Consider the following 20,578-nt stretch of genomic DNA (forward strand, 5'->3'; position numbering starts at 1 on the left):
GAAACATTAACCTGCCCCTAGTCTTTACAGGCTGACCTCGGTATTTGGAGGGATTTTTCTTTTCCATTCAGACTGTCACAAAACATCTTTCCAACAAAAAAGTTACCAATATCTTCACAGCTCTTTGCATGAACCACAACGGTCATTGAAGTTAATGTCCCTTTCACACGCATTTTCTAACAGTAAATGAAGTTTTGGTAAGCTGTTTGAATAGCACTCCAACGATTCAACATATTGTGTGAAACATCCTAAGCCATTGGTGGGATTGAGCACAGTTTATGAAAATACTTTTCTGTTGGGCCCCACTTCCCTAATCTGGGGTTTCTGAAATTACAGAAAAGGCATTTTTCCAAATCTAATTTTTGAAATAAATTCAGTACCTTTTTTGCTGACTTAATTAATGGCCTTATTTCTTTAAAAAAAAAATGAAGATTGAAACGATTATTTGCCCTCATTCATTTGGCAATAGCAATTTCAGCACAGGAGGCATTTAGCCCCATTGTCCCTGAACCAGTGCTCCCTCAACAGTGTAATGTCTACTCCTAATTCCACTTGCTTGGTTTTTGTCCTGTACCCTTATTGTTTCCTTCTTGAGCTGTTAATTATTTTGCTCTTTAATGTTGTGTTTGACACAGCTTCAACAGTCACTTGTGATAATATATTCCCCATATGGTAATTGTCACTTGCATGGGGAAAAAAACAATCACCCAACCTCCTCGGACTGACCCTAGAGTTTTTCTGCTGGTTACCTGCTTCACTGGCAAGTGGAAATAATCTTCCATTATTTACCATTACAAACCCTTTCTAAATTGTGACTACTTCTATTAGATCCTTCATTAATCTCGCCTGCCCCAGTTAATATCATGGATGGCCAACAGTTCTTGTGCCTGAGACCTAAAAAGAGCAGCAATAGTATGGCTGTGAAGTTTTTGCTTTCTTCGTTGCAGAAAACGTTACTATTAAAACTCAGATAGCCAGGCAGTGAAGGATGAAACACAGGAGCTTGTATTTACAGAAACACTGATTGCACATTGTCCACCTCCAACTAAGAAGCACACTTTCAGCCTGCTCCTATACTCTTTTGAGATGATACAAATTATCTAATTAACTAACTAACAGCCCCTTTAAAGGGGCTTGCCTGATCCTATATGAGCACAAGTGGGTTCCCAATTAATGCCCAGCACATTAACTCCCAGTTGATATACAACTAACAGTTAGGAATGGCTTCCCCATGTTTAATTTGTGTATTTCATTTATTATAAAAACAGAAAATGCTGGGAATACTCAGCAAGTCAGGCAGTCTCTGTGCAGAGAGAGAAATAATATTCCAGGTTTATGACTTTTCACCATGGAAGATCATTGACCTGAAACATTAAATTTATTTCTCTCTCCACAGATGTTGTCAGACCTGCTGGGTATTTCAAAAACAACTTGCATTTAAATAGCACCTTTAACCTGGCAAAATGTCCCAAGTCACCTGACAGGAGCGTTATCAGTAAAAATATTTTTGGCACTGAGCCACAGAAGATGATGGTGGTTCAGATGCCTAATTACTTGGCCAAAGAGGTAGGTTTTATAGAGCACCTTAAAGCATGAGGGAGAGCCAGAGGGGTTCAGGGAGAGAATTCCAGAATTTTCAGCATTTACTGAAATTATTTCAGATTTCCAGCATCTCAGGATCACAGATTGGTTACAGCTCCGAAGGAGGCCATTCGGGTCGTTGTATCTGTGCTGGATCTCTGAAGGAGCTATTCACCTAGTGCCACTCCCCTGCCTTCTCCCCATAGCCCTGCACATTCTTCATTTTCAGATAATAATCCAATTCAGTCTTGAACGCCTCAACAGAACCTAGCTCCACAGGTGGGAGTTTGTGGAGTGGCTCTTTCTACTACAAAAATTTAACATATGATCAGTGAGGCTCTTGAAGTTATGAGTGGCTTCTCACTGGGGCAATATATCAGCAGGAAACACCCATAGTATTCGTCAGTTTGGCAGTGACAGGATTGGAAAGGAATCAGACTCTTGTTTACTCTTCATTCCAGCATTAAACAGGCTTCTGGAATGGGAGGTGCTGCATCCTGGACCTGTTCAGGATCAGAATTCAAAACACAAAATTGTAGATTGCTCCATGCACTGACAATGTGAACTGGATATAAGATTATTAATGATGGGCTAACTTAAATACAACTAGTAGTGATGTTTTCAGACATTACTTTCAACCTTCCTCTTCCCTGATCTTCCGATCAATTAAATAGTGAAATGTGGTAAATGAATTAATTTCTTGTGAGTTTAAAGTTTTGATGTCCTTGACGTATAAAAGGCAAAGCATTTCCAACATATGAATTGTTTAAATGAATGATGCTCTTTGTCAAAATTTAAATATACACTTAGCAAAATAACTATTATTGATATATTTGCTTTAATATTATGACCAGAGAGTCTGGGCATAATTAGTGTAGCTTTATTAGAATTAATTGGTAAATTCAAGCGTATCGAAATACATCCCTTTAGGGAATCATGGTTAGTTGTGTTGGGTCAAGGACACAAGATGGACACTTTGTAATGGCCCAGTTAAATTCCATAGTTAAAATACAACAGTGGTGCTGACAAAGACATTTACTAATGCTCTACCAGTAGCACTGGAGCCACATGCTGGTATTTGGGATTAGGTAGGTAGGTCCGGTGTTTCTCACGTGTCAGGGCAGACTCGATGGGCCGAACGGCCTCTTCTGCACTGTGATTCTGTGTAAGTTATACTGTTTTATTCATTGTTAATTTTAACAGGCTTTTTTTATTGTGTCTTTTAAGTAAATTGCACTGAAACAAAATGCTCCAGTCAACTTATTGGCCTGGAATTGTTTTCAGGCACAATGGGCTGAATGACTTCCTCCCATGCTGTAAGATTCAATGGCCCTTTGAGTAAATTAACAGTTTGACCTAGTATGTACTGGAACTCTCATTAAAGCAACCCATTTCATTTCTATGGTTGGATTTATGTAACTTGACTCAGAGAGATCCAGCTACAAGGGCATGGAGCTGGACATGTTTGCATTGTCCTGTGCTAGTTAGTCCATGACATGACATGGCCCACCAATGACCCTGAGACTATCATTACAAAAATTGAACACATAGTTATAATGATTTTGTGGTGAGGTTATCTCTAGAAAACCCTGTGATCACAGAATAATGCTTCATTGCAAGGACACACAATTGTATTTTGTGCAAATCTTTAATAAAAGAATAATTACTTAACTGTGTCTGTGACAGGTTTCCCATTCATCCAGGGTGATGCTATGATCATTGTGATTGTGCATCATTCCAGGAGTCAATGTTTCAACATTAATGAAACAAGTGTAATTCAGAATAGAATTAAACATGAGTAATTATTGACACAAAGGGGAATAAATGCAGCACCATTTTTGAGTGTGAACTCAACGTTAGAAGGTCCATTTTCAGGTGGTGATCCCAAATACCCTTTGAAGTGTGCCAGCTGCCACACTGAAAGCATGTGACATTGAAGTGTGGAGCGCCCATCTGAATTTGACACTTGGGACCCCATGTGTGGAAATCAGGTTTCGAACATAAGAAATAGGGGCAGGAATAAGCCATATAACCCCTTGAGCCTGTTCCACTGTACAATAATGGTCATAGCTGAATTCTACATATTAACTCATTCTGGCCTACTCCTATATCCCTGGATTACTTTAGTGCCCAAAAGACTATCAATCTCACTCTTGAATATACTTATCGAGTGAAAATGAGAATTCCAAAGATTCACAACCTCTGAGGGAAGAAATTTCTTCTCAATCCTAAAAAGGCACCGAAATATCCTGAGTCTATGGCTCCAGGCTTTAGACTCTGCAGCTAGGGGAAACACCCTGTTAAGTCCTCTAAGAATGTTATATGTCTGTGTTATAGGATTCCCAATTGAAATGGAGCAGGAAATATTCCAGCTTTTGAGATTACCACAAAGGCAGCTCGGGAACAGATGAGAAATCTTTTTCATAGTGACAGTTGTGTGGAGCCAGGACATGGAGGAGGTTTTCTCCAGCTGCACAGAAACATTGTGGGTCACAGCCAGCCTGGATCCACTTCCTCCACTTGTTATCCTCCCACTCACACAATACGAGCAGCGTTGGGGCCGGCCGGGATTGCTCAAGTCTCGACCAGGAAGTTGCCATGGGGCGTCCAGTTGGTGATCACAATCTTTCGGGTTAATGCAAATGGAACCTGAAGTGCAAATTCAATGGACTCCAGGCCTATGTTCTGGTTGGGTTGAATTTCTCTTGCAAAGAGACAGTTTAACCCATCATGAGAAACTTCATGACCCTAACCTTAGCTTGAACATTAGATGTGATAGGTCGGTAAATGGTTTAGACTAATAGGGGATTTCAGGAGAAACGTTTCCCCCCATAGAGTAGTTGGATTATGGAACTCACTGCTATATGGTGTAGCTGAGATGAATAGTGTAGATGTATTGAAACTATATAAGTTTGAGGGCAGAAGGGATAGAAGGAAACGTTGATAGGGGTATGGGGAAGTTTGTATGAAGCATAAACATCAGCATAGACAAGCTCGGTTGAATGTCCACTTTCTATACTGTAAATTCTATGCAATTTCAACATTATTAATAATATTAAAAAACTTTTTAAATTAAAAATTGCCTGCGTGCTAACATGAAAGTCAAGGGCTGACAACCTTGTGCCTGTTGCTTGTGGTTTGATATTCCAACCAAATTAACGCTTGTACCTTTACTCTTTCAGCGAAAGATGAACATTTAATTATTGTTGGACATTTCCCAATGAAGCTTATATCTTAATTGGTGTGTTTAACCAGGGATCTTATGTGTTTCTTCTTTCTATTTTATTCACCTGCTACTTTAAGAAAAATAAATCATGCTTTCTCAACAAACTGGCAGTCATGGAAATCAAATTTATTCATTTCTCAAACAGTCTGATAAAGGAAGAGGTAATAAGAATCAGCAACAGTGAATCAAAATAAAATCAGAATTGTGTTACAGACAAAAGTGCATCTTTCCACAACACAAAAACAGTTTACAAAATAACAGTCTTATATTAAAATCAATGGCAGCTTAAGGGAACAAGGTCAGTTTCCTGCGGAGGTTGTGAATAATTGCCAACAATTTATAACACAAGCAATTTCCAGAACTTAAATTGCTCTCATTCCTGTAAACACGTGACATTATTATCTGTACCAATGGAACTAAGGTGCATTAATCATACTAAACTTCAAGTTGATTCACAACAGATTCAATTTTAGGTTTAATATGATTCTATTTCTCCAAAACTATGATTGCATGTACCTGCTTGATTAATGACTACATATATTTTAAAGCCCAGATCCATTTTCACTAATTTTAGTCCAATGAAGATTGTTTTTCTTGAACCTGTCGTTTCAGCAGCTCTGTGTACACAGTCGTTAGGTTTTCACAGATTGGTACCTACAATTTAATGTGGGTTAACATGGATAGTGACAGTTTCACTCCAGCCAATCCTGCTAAATGATTCAAATTAAAGCAATAGCTGTGAGTAAATGCTGCTATAGTACACAGGTGCTCAATATCAGCTTCAGAGTAATTGGAAACTCGAAATAATTAAAGTGAGCAGGTTAGTGACCTCCCTCCCTCTGGTTATAGAATCAACACAAACAAGTGAATCACCTACTCATCATTAATGGCACCACAACAGCAATGCATCTGCAACCAGTCCACTGTGCTTGATTTGTCCTTCATTTTGTTAATTTAGTTTAATTGTTTAACTCCAAAAAAAAAGTTACAACCAGTCCACAGGATGAATCAACCATTCCCTGCCAGGAAGATAGGGGATTGTCTTTCACCAAAGGCTTCATCTGTATAGCTTTATCGCAGACAGTCACAGTGGCGATTGGTACATGCTATTCACATTTAGTATATAGCCAAAAAAAATCCATTACTCCAGATGGAAATGATATTGAATAGCTGCATGGGCTTTGGTACTTTGCCACCTCTGCTTAATAACTAGCATGTGTTTGTGTCACTACTCCTGCAGTTTCTGGATATAAAACACTATGTGTGGTACGTTTCTCTCAATCGATATGGTAACACCATTCCTACCACCTCCAAGCCAGGTGACAAAACTGCTCAGTGGATAATAAGGCAAGTTTTTTCCAGCATAGACATACGTCATTACCATCATGAAAATAGTTGACTTATTTTTGAGTTTACATATAATTTATATAAAATCTATAGAAAGTAGGTTAGCATACAAATAAAGACTTAGAATTACATCTTTCATCACTTAAATGTTGACCATTTAGTCAATTGAATGTTAGTATATTGTTGTGTATGGATGAGGTTGATTCAGTTATTATACCTCATGTAGAATGGATAAATTGGTCTTTACTTTGAATGGTATGGGATAGCACTATGACTCAAAACTGTGTGATCTCTTCAAGTATTGCAGCACATTCCTAAAATCCCCCTTCAGGGATGCTGTTAGGGGAGCTACAGAGAACACAAAGTTATTGTAATGATCCTAATATATGTTTGTTGAGTTGAATGTCAAGGGTGAAGTCTTTACCGTGTTTATGCTGAATGATTCTATCAGCATTGTTCATTATCAAGGTGTTAATCATCCTCGAATGGCACAAAGGGCCATCAATGTATTAGCACTTGGTCAATGTTGATCTGAAAAATGTGAATCTGAATAGACTAGCATTTTTCTAATGTCGGGAAGGTACATTACCAGCAGATCTGGGAAGGGATGAGGAGATATTAGGATGTCGAGATGCTACACTGCTAGAGCAGGCCTTGCTTCTGTGTAACTGTCAAGGACTTCTCTTCTGGGGGCAGAGAACTCCAGTTGAGGATACTGCTCCTGTCCTTTTTTTCTTTTTCATTCTTCATTGTTCCTTGATTTGGTGAATTTATGATCAAGGGGAACATGGGGGTGTAATTGGGTTCATTGAAATATTTGTATCATGTTTTTTGATGTTGATGTTTAATATGTTGGGATGGATGTCATGTGGTTATGGTTGAAGCTTTCTTACTGTGGATGGGGTGTATTTTTAAATGAATAAAAATGTTCTTCTTGTTAAAAAAGATGACATTTTTGACCAATGACCTTAAATCAGGCATTGGTTCTTCACCTGGTCACCAGTGATTAGCTGCCTGAAGTGGATCAAGTTTCTCAATGACTCCACATGTCCTCTGATTTGAGATTAGTGAGGATTATCCGATCCCCTAAACATCTGTCTACAATGTTTGTAGTGTTAAGACAAGCCAGTGTTCCATGCGGTTTGCTTCAGGATTTTTCAACTCTCAAACATTCACAAGCAAAAAAGAACATGTACACAATCCCAGGAATTTCAGGAAAACCAAAAACACATCTTGCTTCCGGCCATTGGAAAGAAAACAGGAAGCTGGAGGCTAAACCCAAGCATAAAGAAGGCAAGCTGCATTCAAAATCAAAGTAACAAAAGGGATAAGAACTACACAAACTAATAACTCCCCCTTAAATAAGGCAATACAGAATGATCGAAAAGTAATGTCTCGAAATATAATACAGGATCATGCCAAAGAGGAAATGCAGTTTGAGTTTAGGTCCTCGTATGTGTAAGATAACAGTGTTATACAAGCAGGACTTACAGGTATTTCAGGAATCAGAGGAGTAGTGTCTTAAAAGCAGAAACAAGCAGAATCTTCACCAGGATTCCACAATAATACAACTAAAATATTACGTGGAAGGGAAGTTAGATGTGCACCTGAGGAACAATATATCACTTTGTTAATTTGATGAGGACAAATATTCCTTGGAGTGTGGTCCATAGTAAATGATAGTCATCATATCTTCATTGAGTTGGGCACGCTTCCGAGAGCCAGAAGATGAACCATATGTTTACCTGCTCACCATGGGGTAGGAAACAGGGTGCATCCAAACATCCATTCTCCACATGTGGCCGTTAAACAATATCTACATATGCGAGAACTGTAAAAGTTGGCACGTGAGCAGTACAGGATTAGAATAGATTGGGCCACAGAATTGTGAGCTTTACTCTGTATATGGCAGTGCATAATAATAGACACTTTTGATGTTCCTAGTGCCTCAATCCCTGCCATCAACATCCCTCAAAGGCACAGAAACGTCTACTGGTGCTTTAAATAACATGAACATAAGGAATAGGAGCAGGGGTAGGCTATTCAGCCCTTCAAGCTCCTCCACCATTCAATGAGATCATGGCTTATCTTCTACTTCAACATGTTTTTCTGCACTATCTATCCCTGTTTCCCTTGGTGTTTTTAATATGTAGAAACCTATCAACCTCAGTCTTGAACATACTCAATGACTGAGCCTCCACAGCCCTTTGGGGCAGAGAATTCCAAAGATTCACCACCATCTGAGTGAAAAAATTCCTCCACATTTCTGTCCTAAATGACCTGCCCCTTATTCTGATACTGGGTCCCCTGGTTCTAGATCCCCCAGCCAGGGGAAACATCCTTCCTGCATCTACCCTGTTGTCCTGTCGAGCTCTCTAAGAATTTTGTATGTTTGAATGAGATTATTCTCTGGAGTTTAGAAAAATGAGAGATTAAGGCCCAGTCTATTTAACTGTTCCTCATAGGACAATCCCTCCATCCCAGGAATTAATTTAGTGAAGCTTCATTGCACTCCCTTTATGACAAGTCTATCGTACAAATAACAAAGAAAAGTACAGCACAGGAACAGGCCCTTCGGCCCTCCAAGCCTGCGCCGATCATATTGCCCGTCAACTAAAACATTTTGCACTTCCAGGGTCCGTATCCCTCTATTCCCATCCTATTCATGTATTTGTCGAGCTGCCTCTTAAACACCACTATCGTACCTGCTTCCACCACCTCCTCTGGCAGAGAATTCCAGACACTCACTACCCTCTATGTAAAAAACTTGCCCCTCACATCTCCTCTATAATTTTCTCTCTCACCTTAAATCTATGTCCCCTAGTAATTGACTCTTCCAGCCTGGGAAAAAGCTTCTGACTATCTACTCTGTCCATGCCACTCATAATTTTGTAAACTTCTATCAAGTCACCCCTCAATCTCCGTCACTCCAGTGAGAACAATCCGAGTTTCTCCAACCTCTCCTCATAGCTAATAACCTCCAGACCAGGCAGCATCCTGGTAAACCTCCTCTGCACCCTCTCCAACGCCTCCATATCCTTCTGGTAATGTGGTGACCAGAATTGTACGCAATATTCCAAGTGTGGCCTAACCAAGGTTCTATACAGCTGCAGCATGACTTCCCAGCTTTTACACTCAATACCCCTGCCAATGAAGGCAAGCATGATCTCCTTAGGTAAGGAGATCAAAACTGTACACAATACTCCCGATGAGGCCTCTCCAAGGCTTTATATAATTGCAGTAAGGCATCTTTACTCCTATACTCAAATATCTAAAACATGTATTTGTTTAAAGTTTCTCTCTTCTTGTTCTCATATTTTAATATCCATGGGGGTAGATGCTCACGTCAGTGCCTCCATCAGGCAGGAGGTGGGCACTACAGCAATTGCCCATCAACAACAGTTCAAAGCCCTGATCTGTTTTCAGTACTGGGCCTTATTTGTGCCCTTCCCGCAAACTGCTGCACTTTGAGATCAATTGGAGGAGGGCAGGAACTTTGGTAGCTCCACCATAAAACCCAGCCCGTGCAGTTGAGTTAAAGGGAAGGGATGTATTAATGCTCCTCTTGGCCATTTTCTTCTGCTTTATTGAGCAGTCCCTTTAAGGACTGTTCTTTAAGAACAGTCGGCCGCTAAACACCAAGTACCATGTTTGGCACAAGCTCCATTTATTAGTGCTTCAAAATTACATCAGGCTCCTACTGATGTTATTAGATCATCAATTACATGGGCTAATGAGGCCCTAGCTTAGCTTCTCATTTCAAGACCCCCACAAAATGTGGGAACCCTGGACCTTGGTTGGGATTGGTTGCTAATTGCTGTGTTATTATTTTGAGGATAAAAGTCCCCATTCTCCCCTGATGGGAAGGATGAAAATTGGCCTGTGTATATTTTTAGAAATAACCCGTGACCTTCAGTTATGTGTTGTAAATTTTGGCACTTAGCGGATGTCCATACTTCGAGTTCCAGCAAATGACTCTGAAGAAGTCCATAGGTTTAGATTGGGTTTTCCCATGTAGGAACAGTGTCTGTGCTGTTAAATTTCACTATATGAAGTGCTTAGGGCCATTTCAATATGATGAGGTGTTATATGAATCCATGATTTATTCCAAATTAGAGACAAACACAAACAGCAGTAACTCACTACCAAATTGTTAGCAGCATTTTAGAAACAGCTTTTAGTTGGTAATTTACCCTTCAAACTGGATAGTAGGATTTTGTAGTGCTTTCCGCCAGAGATTTAGATATTTGAAAAAGTCTTGGACGAAGAAAGGGAAAAGGAGAAAGAGACAAAGAACAAACAGGATAGGAAAGCACTTGGCACGTTATAACATTCAAGGCAATGGGCCAAGTGCTGGTTAATGGGATTAGGTAGGTAGGTCAGGTGTTTCTCACGTGTCGGTGCAAACTCGATGGGCCAAAGGGCCTCTTCTGCACTGTGATTCTGTGAAAGATTCAGAGGGATAAACAAAAGAGAGAGAGGGAGGCATGTATACCTTCACACTCTCCTTATGCTCCCTTATTGTCTCTCAGATTCCTGCATGGTGAGAAAAGACTGTGAGGGAGCATAGGGAAGAGAGGTGAGCTTACCCTATATCTCACACAGTCTCTCCTTTTGCACATACTGCTAATTTTGGCACTTAACAGATGTCCATACTTCGAGTTCCAGCACATTACTTTGAAAGAGTACTCAGCCCTTATATGTTGCCATTATTCATGCCTGTGCACACAATATATTTTTAATGCTGTACCTTCCTCATTAATTCTCCATCAGGGTTGGTATCTCATTACTCTTTCAGTGGGATAGAAATAGCTAAAACCTTCTTTATCTGCACAGAAAACTGTGCCATTTTATTCTTCATTATCAATAACAGTACAGGCTAATATAAAATGGTTGTAGTGGCTAAAGATAATTGAAATATTTGGAATGATTCTTTTCCACCATGTCATTGATATTGGCACAATACCCTAGTCCAACTGCACTGCCTAATTGGAATATAAACATCTTAAGAAATTATTTAGCCTGTACAGACTACAATGTTAGTTCTGTATCATTACCTGCTGATTGTCCACGATGTGCACATGGGTTTCTGCACTCACCTGCAGGAAGTGATACCTGTTTATGCAAAGCAGATGCAAACAGCACTGCCGCAGTGTTGGGAACTGGGGTTGGAAGGGACGGTACAGCTGGGATTTGGGAGTACAAAAAAACATCTGCAGCAACAGATTTGATCTCCGTGCTTTTTCTTTCAGTGCCAGAAAGGCTCTTTGACAAGCCACTTGAAGATGGCTGAATGTGAAGCTGGAACGCTCCAGGATTCATCGGCTGCCCTTCAACAGTCTGTAGACTGAAATATGAAGCTCCTTGTATTTTATTGTCAGGATGCATGCTAGCATTAAAAAGAGCTTGTTCCTCTCTCCACAAAACCTTTTTTGTGTAGCAGGGGATCGAGTTTGACCGAGTCAGCATCTCTACTTTTTGACGTTCTTCTGTGAAAGGACGCCTGTTCTGTTTCACCATCAGCACAGAAGTCAAAGGCCTTTCCTGGCATAAAGCACTTTGCTTCCAAGTATTCGGCTTCTTTACTATGTCTTCATGATGTGAAAGACATGATCTACTCCTGCTGAGAATGGGGATTTTGGCCTTATAATAAAGAGAACAAGAGAGTGATTAAAGAGACAGGAAGTGTAGTTTTAATGCTGTTGCACATTGGACATTGGAATTAAATGTTATCAGAAAGAAAACATTTTTTTATCCACAATTTAAGAGTATCATTGCCCCTACTTGCAAAAACACTGTTTAATTATGTGAGGTAGAGCTAAGGAGGGAGGAGAGTTTTCTAGAGGTCTGTGTGCAGTGGCAAAGAGTGATGGGTTATGATGGGTTCGGGTGCACTGGATCTGTTTGGGAATATTGAGAAGGGGTTCTAGAGTATGAATATCAAAGTAGTGGTGGTGGTGGGAGATGATGGGATATGGCAATGATAGGAAGATGATCTTGAGCATCCAAAAGCATCTGAAGAGCATTGGTGTGTGTAGGTGGTGGGAAGAGTATTGTAGAATGGGAAGACTAGGAAGAATTTGTAACACCTGGAAGCACTTGAGCCAGTACAGAAGAAGCCTGGTAGGAATGGAAGATGGATAATGGGCCCTGGAAGTACCAAGAGGTGCTGGGCTTTGAGAACATAGGGAACAGGAATATGTGCATCTGAGACAACTAAGAGGAGGAAGCTATGGTTCCGGGTTATTGACAGACAGGTCAACAGACCTGGCAGTTAGTTGGAGTGGATGTCCTGGGGACAGAGGTTGCGAGGGTCTGGGATAAAAGGGGATAGGGCCCTTGGCCCTGGATGACTGGTAGTAGGGTCTGATAATATTGGTACACTTGGGTTCTGATAGAGTTCATGCAGTCAAGTATTATCCGGAAAGGAAGGAGGTGCAGAAAAATTAATTTACCTCTTAAAATGTCTTATGAGATTGTTTTCCCAGATTGAAGTGGTAAACCTGTTTTAGTTATATTATTAATCAATTAACAGCATAAGCACACTAGATGCTTTAAAGAACTAAAATATCGCTCAGTCTCATTTACAGAAATCCACCCCCAAGAAAAGGTGCAATTTCATTCTTGCTCTAGGGACCAGCTTTTGTGCTTACTGCACTCTCACTGTCTTAGCAAAAGTTGCAGTGAGCACTTTAAATAACTTAGTCAATTCACAAAGGAAACCACATTTCTGTGAGGAGGACTTATAGACAGAGGACCATAGATTGGGTTAACTATGGCACATCTTCCAGCTGACAAATATTATAGAACAATAAAAACATAACATGGTCACTAATCAGTTGTAACATGAATTGTTGCTTTTAAAACGTCGTTCATGGTCCCAATCGCACTCAGTGAAACCCAGGTCCTGGCTGGTTTACTTTCCCCTGCCCTTATTAGATTTACCGATGCTTTGTTCCTTCCACAAATTGTCACAACCTTCTTCAGAGAAATAACTGAAGGACACCCCTGACCTGTTGCTCTACTTTAGAAGAATCCTTGTGTGAAGCCTGGAAGTTATTGTTTCCACTGATGGAGAAGGGGCTCTCACTTTGACTGACCAGTGCAAACTCCGCTGTCACTGTTATGGCTTTGACTGACGACTGTTTTGGAGAGGCAGCAATCACACTCTGTCTCTCGTGGGGAGTTTGCTCAACAGCATCACTGGGGATGTCCTCCTCAAAGGCCCTGTATTGATGAAAGGTATGATATCGTAAAGTCCCGATTCCTTTATTTCAAATATATCTTACTTGACAATGTATTTGGAAATAATATTTCATAGAAACATAGAAACTAGGAGCAGGAGTAGGCCATTCAGCCCTTCGAGTCTGCTCCACCATTCATTATGATCATGTCTGATCATCCAACTCAATAGCCTGCTCCCGCTTTCTCCCCATATCCTTTGATCCCTTTCACCCCAAGAGCTATATCTAACTCCTTCAAACATACAATGTTTTGGTCTCAACTACTTTCTGTGGTAACGAGTTCCACAGGCTCACCACTCTCTGGGTGAAGAAATTTCTCCTCATCTCAGTCCTAAATGGTCTATCCCATATCTTCAGACTGTGACCCCTGGTTCTAGACTACCCCACCATCAGGAACATCCAACATGGTTACAATGACATAATTAATAACTTATAAGATGAGACATTGGTTTTGGTAGGGAGGGGATTATTTTGATCTTTGAATGCCCCATTATCTGGCGCACACAACAGAGAAACCGAAACTTGGGGGAGAATTTTTGGCTTGGCAAGTGGGAGCGGGGCCCATTCAGCAAGGCGTAAATTGACCCTTGATGTCAGTCACATTGTGCTTCACACCCACTTCCAGAACAACAAAAAGTTCCATCTAAAACAAGCTGAGGTTTTATCACAATTGTAAAATGAACCTGGATGTCCAGACACAAGCTACTTTCTGATATTCCTGTGTGCTAGATGTTAAGTGATCTTCACACCCGTAAATGATGACCATCCAGCGTTGCTAGGAAATGAACTATATACAAATGTAAATTTAAGGCCTAGTCAGAAGGCAGGTTTCTTCATTAGTTCTCTTGAATACTTTTTCTGCTGCTATTTATGTTTCCAGGATCCTCTGTGGCAATTATTCTGCTCTTTGCTTTTATTACCCTACAGCTCCATTGGGTCTCCCAATGGGAATTTCTCTATTAGATATATATGCTGCTTGGTGGAAGAGGAGAAGGACCAAGGTGCAAATCAGGCTGAGTCTGAGATACAGTGTGTCCCTTAACTGGTACCTTTACACCCACATCTACAGGCAGAGGTGTGGGTACCTCCCTTTGTCAGATGATTAAGGCACACAGAGGTTCCAATTCAAATAGATTTAATGGCATCAATAGAATATGTGAAGGTCTGACAAATCTTAGTGCTTAAGTCCAACCACCATGTGTTATACTTTAAGTTGTATTACATGAGAAAAGGTATGTCAGAGTGACCAGCAGCCTGTATAGCCTGTTTTGGATGGACCTAACCACAGCTGTAGACACCAGCACAACTACCTCACAATCCATTAAAACCAGGCCCCTTCACTTGTCTGCAGGCTCTGTTTCACACATCACATTGGGTTTGCTTTCACCCGGTTTTGCCTGTCACTTCCCCTCAGTTTACCATAAGCTGCCATCAGGTTCTAATTTAGACTGTGAGAAGCTTTGCCTCTCGCACTATTTTAAAATGCATTGACACAATCCGCCACTGTTCTCACCAGCCTGATTCACTGCGAAAGGTCCCATTTGCACTTGGAGATGTGAAAAGTTAAAAAAATAAGACACTCTGAGAAAACGGCGAACTATGAGCTCAGTATTCTGGCTGATTCTCAGCCATTCGGGTCTGAATTTTGCCTGGCACCATGAAAATTTATTCCAAAGAACTGCTATCTTATTATGTTTGGAATTATTAAAAAATTGTTTTTTTTTAAATTAAACTTAGCGAAAAACAATCAGCAGTATCCGCCTCCGGCCTGGTGGTAGAAACTTGTGGTCCCACCCAAAGTGCCTGAGATTATAGTCCTGACTGTAATTCGGACATTTGCCTGGAGCGGTCAATGGATTTGCTTTCGGATTAGGCCACAGGATGTAGCAGTGGAGAAGGTTACTCCCCCTCCCCTTGCAGAGCTCTAGCTTCAGATCAGATGATGCTGGTCAGTGTTAGCGGCAGCCAATCAATGGCTCAAGTCATCCTACCCCTTCTCCAGCTAAAACACGCTGTCCATAAGACAGTGTTTCTCAACCAGGCTTCCCCAGAACCCAAGGGTCCCGTGAGTATCCTTAAAGGTTCCACTCAATTTTCAGGCTGTTTAAAAATTGTACCAAATCTTTCAAGATATAGGGCAGAATTTTGCCCTTGATGGGCGGGAGGACCTGACTGACTTGGCGGTGGGCAGACAGCCGATTGCCACTGGAGAAATGGGCCGTGCCACTATTTTCTGCGGGTGGGCCAATTAAGGCCCAGTCAGGGGTTAGCGACTCCCGTGGAGAAGGGGAAAATAGTCCCAGAGGCGAGCAGCCTCAGACTGCCGGTTCCAATGGGGAGCCCGAGGCCTGTATAAAGAGTGGCCAAGTAGCCTGCCTGAAGCAGTGCACCAGGGCCTCTCAGGAAGAGAGGGAGGCAGCTGTAAGGACAGGAGGGGGGCAGGCTGCAGGAGAGGCCAGCAGGGGGGGGCCACCTTGCTGTCCTCCTCCAAGAGGTGTCCAGCCGTCGGGATATTTTATATCCGGAGGACGGGAGGAGGAGGGCCCCCCACCTCACCAGGCAGGCGTGGGAGGAGGTGGGTGACGCTGTAAGCGCCCAGGACAATGTGCAGCACACAGGAAACCAGGGCCACAAGTGTTTCAATGATTTGCTGCGCTCTGGAAGGGTGAGGACCATGTCAGCCTTGGCCATTTGACCCAGCAGGTCGCCTTAGCCTTTGAGACCACCCCCCACTCCGCTCCCTCCCCCCACGTCTTAGTGTCGTTACTGCATTGGGCGCACGCTGGGTGGGCAAACAGGCAGTGACCATGCTTACAGCAGCCTTAGTGGGTGAGGAGAAGATGGGTTCTCCCTGCAGCATGTGTTGGTGTTTGTCACATTTGAGTAGTCTGGGGGCAACCTGCAGGGGAGGCAGCTCGACACATACTCAGAATCCCAGCATACGTCTTATTGATGGTGATGAGATGGTGGAAGGAGAGCCTCAAGGTGTCGTGGCCAAGAGCCATCTGCTGGCCTTAGCGCCGCACCTAGTTACGTCTCCTTGCCATGGGTGCTAAGACCCGAGTGTTATTCAGAGTGATGGACACCAAATGTGTCCAAGGTGGCCTCTGGGGGAGGGGGTTTGGAGCAGCCGTACTATCTTCTGGGGACCGATCACCAGTAGTGTGGACAGGAGCTGCTGGAGGCCTCAGATGGGCCACTGTGGTTGGGATGCAGCATGCATGTGCAGAGTACATGAGCGATCAGCCCCAATAAATCCTCTTCTCTGTTCTGCAGGCAAAAACTGAGCACAATAACTGAGAGCACCAGCGAACTGGTAGTGGGCACACCGTGCTACAGCACCTCTCCACCTTCGAGGAGCAGGTCATGGAACTGGGAAGGAGTCAGGCGGCCAGGTCAGCAGGTGTCAGTGAGGCTGGGGTCCAGCGGGCAGGTATTTGAGGCCCACAGTCCCATCCCCTCTGTCTCTCCACCATCCAAAGCACTGATGGTTGCTGCAATCGTTAATTCACATACTGGTAGAGTCAGACATGTGGGTCACACACAAAGGTCACTTGGCCCCTTGAGGATGTGCGTCTCCACCACCTTCCAAAGTTGTCTTATCCCATTTGTGACCACTATCCCCATGGCCTAACATGCCAGGGCATTGCTTCTGCACATCCAAATACTTCTTACATGTTAGGAGGGTTTCTGCGTCCACCACCCTTTCAGCCAGTGCGTCCCACATTACTCTGTCCAAAAGCTCCTCAGCTCCTCACCTGTCAACCTCATGACACTCAACTTAAATAAATGCCACCACATTATTCATCCCTGCGCCAAGGGGAAATGTTGCCTTCTGTCCACCCGGTCTATGCCCCCCATAACGGTATGAAAGTCAATAATGTGACCTGTCAATCTCCTGTGCTCCAAGGCAAATGTCGCAAGTGTTTGCAATGTTTCCTCATCACTAACTCTCCAGACCAGCATGCATCCTGGTCAGGAACCTCTGCACTCTCCGAACCTCTGCACTCTCCCCACTCCAATGGTTCATAACATTCCATCTGGCATTCCTGAGGCCATCTGACCAGCCTGTCTGTATGTGCATCTAATGTTTGGGCCTCCTCCTGACTCTTTTCCACCCCACCAATGTTCGTCTCCTTAGGGTCTTGAAGGGTGAGCGACTTATGAGGCTGGAGGGGGAAAGTGATGAAAGGTTTAACTTACTGAATGCTAACTGATGCACTGTCCTTGTTGTTAATTTCAGCATCACCACCACACACACCCATAGACACCGCAGCCACCCCTCCACACCTGAGGCCCAAGACGTGCAACTTGCAGCACATCATTTCAGCCAGCCAGGCACCAGCGCAGACACAAACACCTCGGTGGGAAATTTACCGTTGGCTAGTGTCCTGGGGCACAGTGGAGAGGGCACTTCACAATCGCTGGAGGAGATGGCATGGACAGAGAGTGCCAATGGCGCCAGCAGCCGGAAGGCTGCAGGGGACCAGGCACATGCTGAGTTGGGTAGTGATGATGGGCCTCTGGAGTTGACCCCAATGCAGCAGCTGCAGGACAAGCAGCAGGAATCACGTTTGCAAGTGGCAGGGTTGCATGAGGGTGTGCTTCAGTTGGTTTCTGTGGTGGAGGAGTCCAGACAGAGTGTCAGTGAAAGCATGAACCTCAGGACAGAGCTTCAGGCTTCCTCCATTGAGAGATTGGCGACTCTCATGGAGAGAGGGTTCGATCAGATGGAGACTCTTCTGATTGGGATACGCTCTGACCTGCAGGCCCTCACAGTGCTAATGGCCACAGGTGGTCATTGGCAATGTGGGAGATGTTCTGGGCACCAATTGTCCCAGCTCGGTGCCCATGCATCTGTGGTGAGCAGGGAGGTCCAATGTGACCTCACGTTGGTGCAGCAGCTGCCTGCTGTCTCTGCGTGCTCCTCTCAGGGCGCTCCAGATGAGGGCAGCAGCTCCTCCGCCCCTCTGCCAGTCAATGTTGCATCCATTGAGGCTTCGACAACTGGAGAGGTGCCAGCTGTGGAACTGGCCAATCCCTACCAGGTGGGGCCAGCACAGGCTCCACGGGCCAGAGGATGACCACCAAGGTCATCGAGGCCAACAGGACAGCAGAGTCAGCAGCTGGCTCAGATACCACTCTGAGCAATGGGGTGGCACCAAGATGTAGCACCTGCAAACGGAAACATAAGGCCCGTTAGGCACAACACGGGTATGTCACTGGTGATTTTGTGTTGGCCCTAGATTAGGGAAAATATACCTATGTTTGCCATAGAGGCGTTTCTGTTTTATGTTGGACAGAATAAAGTCCACTTTTCTGACCAGGGCTGAGGGTGTTTCCTTTGTGCTGCATTTGTCTTTTTCACAGACACATCATGAGTGGTTGAGTGGACATTGATGTTTCTGTAATAAGCCCTTAGTTGCAGCTGATGAGGTGGGAGATGTGGCACCTAAGTTCCAGGCAGTGCTGGTCCTGCTGATCCATGTGTGTGGAGCTGAAGGTTCTTTGGATTAAATTGTCCCGGGTGTCCCTGCCTCCTTGGTGTAGTAACAGGTCAGCGTGCTGCCCCTCATCATCGCCCTGTGCTTCCTCATCCTCTGAGCCGCTGCTGGATTCTTCATGTGCAGCCGGATCCACAGCGTCAAGGTCTTCATCGTCAACTGCATCCCCCCCTTTCCAGCGCCAGATTGTGGGGAGTGCAGCTTGCAACCACTATCACAGAGACACAATCTGGGGGGGCACTGGAGTGCGCCCCCTGAACGGTCCAGGCGTCGGAAGCACATCTTGAGAAGACCAATGGCTGTCTCCACCACAGCCCTTGTGGAGGCTCCTATTGTACCGCTGCTCAGCTTCTGTTCTTGGATGGTGGAGAGGCGTCATGAGCCACCTTCTGAGGGGATAGCCCTTGTCACCCAGCAGCCATCCATCCAGCCGGGCTGGAGCACTGAAGAGTCCCGGCACCTGGGAGTGTCTGAGGATGTAGGTGACGTGGGAGCTGCCTGGGTACCTTGCACAGACTTGTAGAATCAGCATCCTGTGGTCACACACTATCTGCACGTTCATAGAGTGGAAGCCCTTCCTGTTGATGAAGGCACCGGGCTCACCTGCTGGCGCCTCGATGGCCACATGTGTACAGTCTATAGCACCCTGGACACGGGGGAAGCCAGCAATGGCCGCGAAGCCTCTGGCTCGCTGTGTCTGGTGTGCCTGGTTGCAGATGAAGTGGATGAAGGTCAATGCCCGTCTGAACAGAGCGTCTGTAACCTGCTTGGCACAAGTGTGGACAGCTGATTGGGAGACACCACAAAGATCACCCACCGAGCCCTGGAAGGAGCCAAAGGTATAGAAGTGGACGGCAGCTGTGACCTTCAGAGCCGCTGGCATGGGGTGTCCACCCACACAGTTAGGGGAGATCTCAGGGCCAATCATCCGACAGATATAGTTGACTGTCTCCCTTGAGAAACGGAGCCTCCTTCGGTACTGCATCTCAGACATATTGAGGTAGCTGCTTCACTGCCTGTAAACCCTGGCAGCAGGAGAGTGGTGTCTTCTGCAGCCTCTTCCACCTTGGACAACCTCTTGAACCTGCACCTCTTGTGCCTGCATCTGGCCTCCCAAAGGTGGCTCCCCTGGAGGCTGATTGTCCACTCCTGGCCTCCTCCTTATTCTATCCCCCCATTCCTCCTCAGAGGAGCTGCCTCCAGTGGAGATGTCAGAACCCATACCCAGGCTAAATGGAGGCCTCCGGAAAGCTGCAGGCCTGATAAAGATAACTGTCTGCAGACTGGGTTCAAAGTACACAAGAAGCTCTTGGAAATCAATGTGAACTGCTAACAATCAAAAAGGCAACTTTACAACACTTTCTGCATTAACTACTTCATGGAAAACATGAACAACCCCCGCCCCCCCCCCCCCAAGTCCACATATCCCACCCAGTGCATGAGTTTTAATAAAAAACCTCCTACCCGCCTGCCCATTGGGCCTGTGTGCCAAGCTGAAGTTCACACGGGCCCCTCAAAATCCTCGACAATTGACAAGTTTAGGGCTTTAACGAGGCCTTTAATTAATGGCGGGTACGCGTCCCGCTGCTGAGCATGTCCGCTGACCGAAATATCGCGATACCGCGCGCTGATGTCGGGAAACTCGCGTGACATTTTAAGCGCTGGTGTGTGGGCTC

Source organism: Carcharodon carcharias, chromosome 8, assembly GCF_017639515.1.
Source record: "Carcharodon carcharias isolate sCarCar2 chromosome 8, sCarCar2.pri, whole genome shotgun sequence".
Lineage (NCBI taxonomy): Eukaryota > Metazoa > Chordata > Chondrichthyes > Lamniformes > Lamnidae > Carcharodon > Carcharodon carcharias.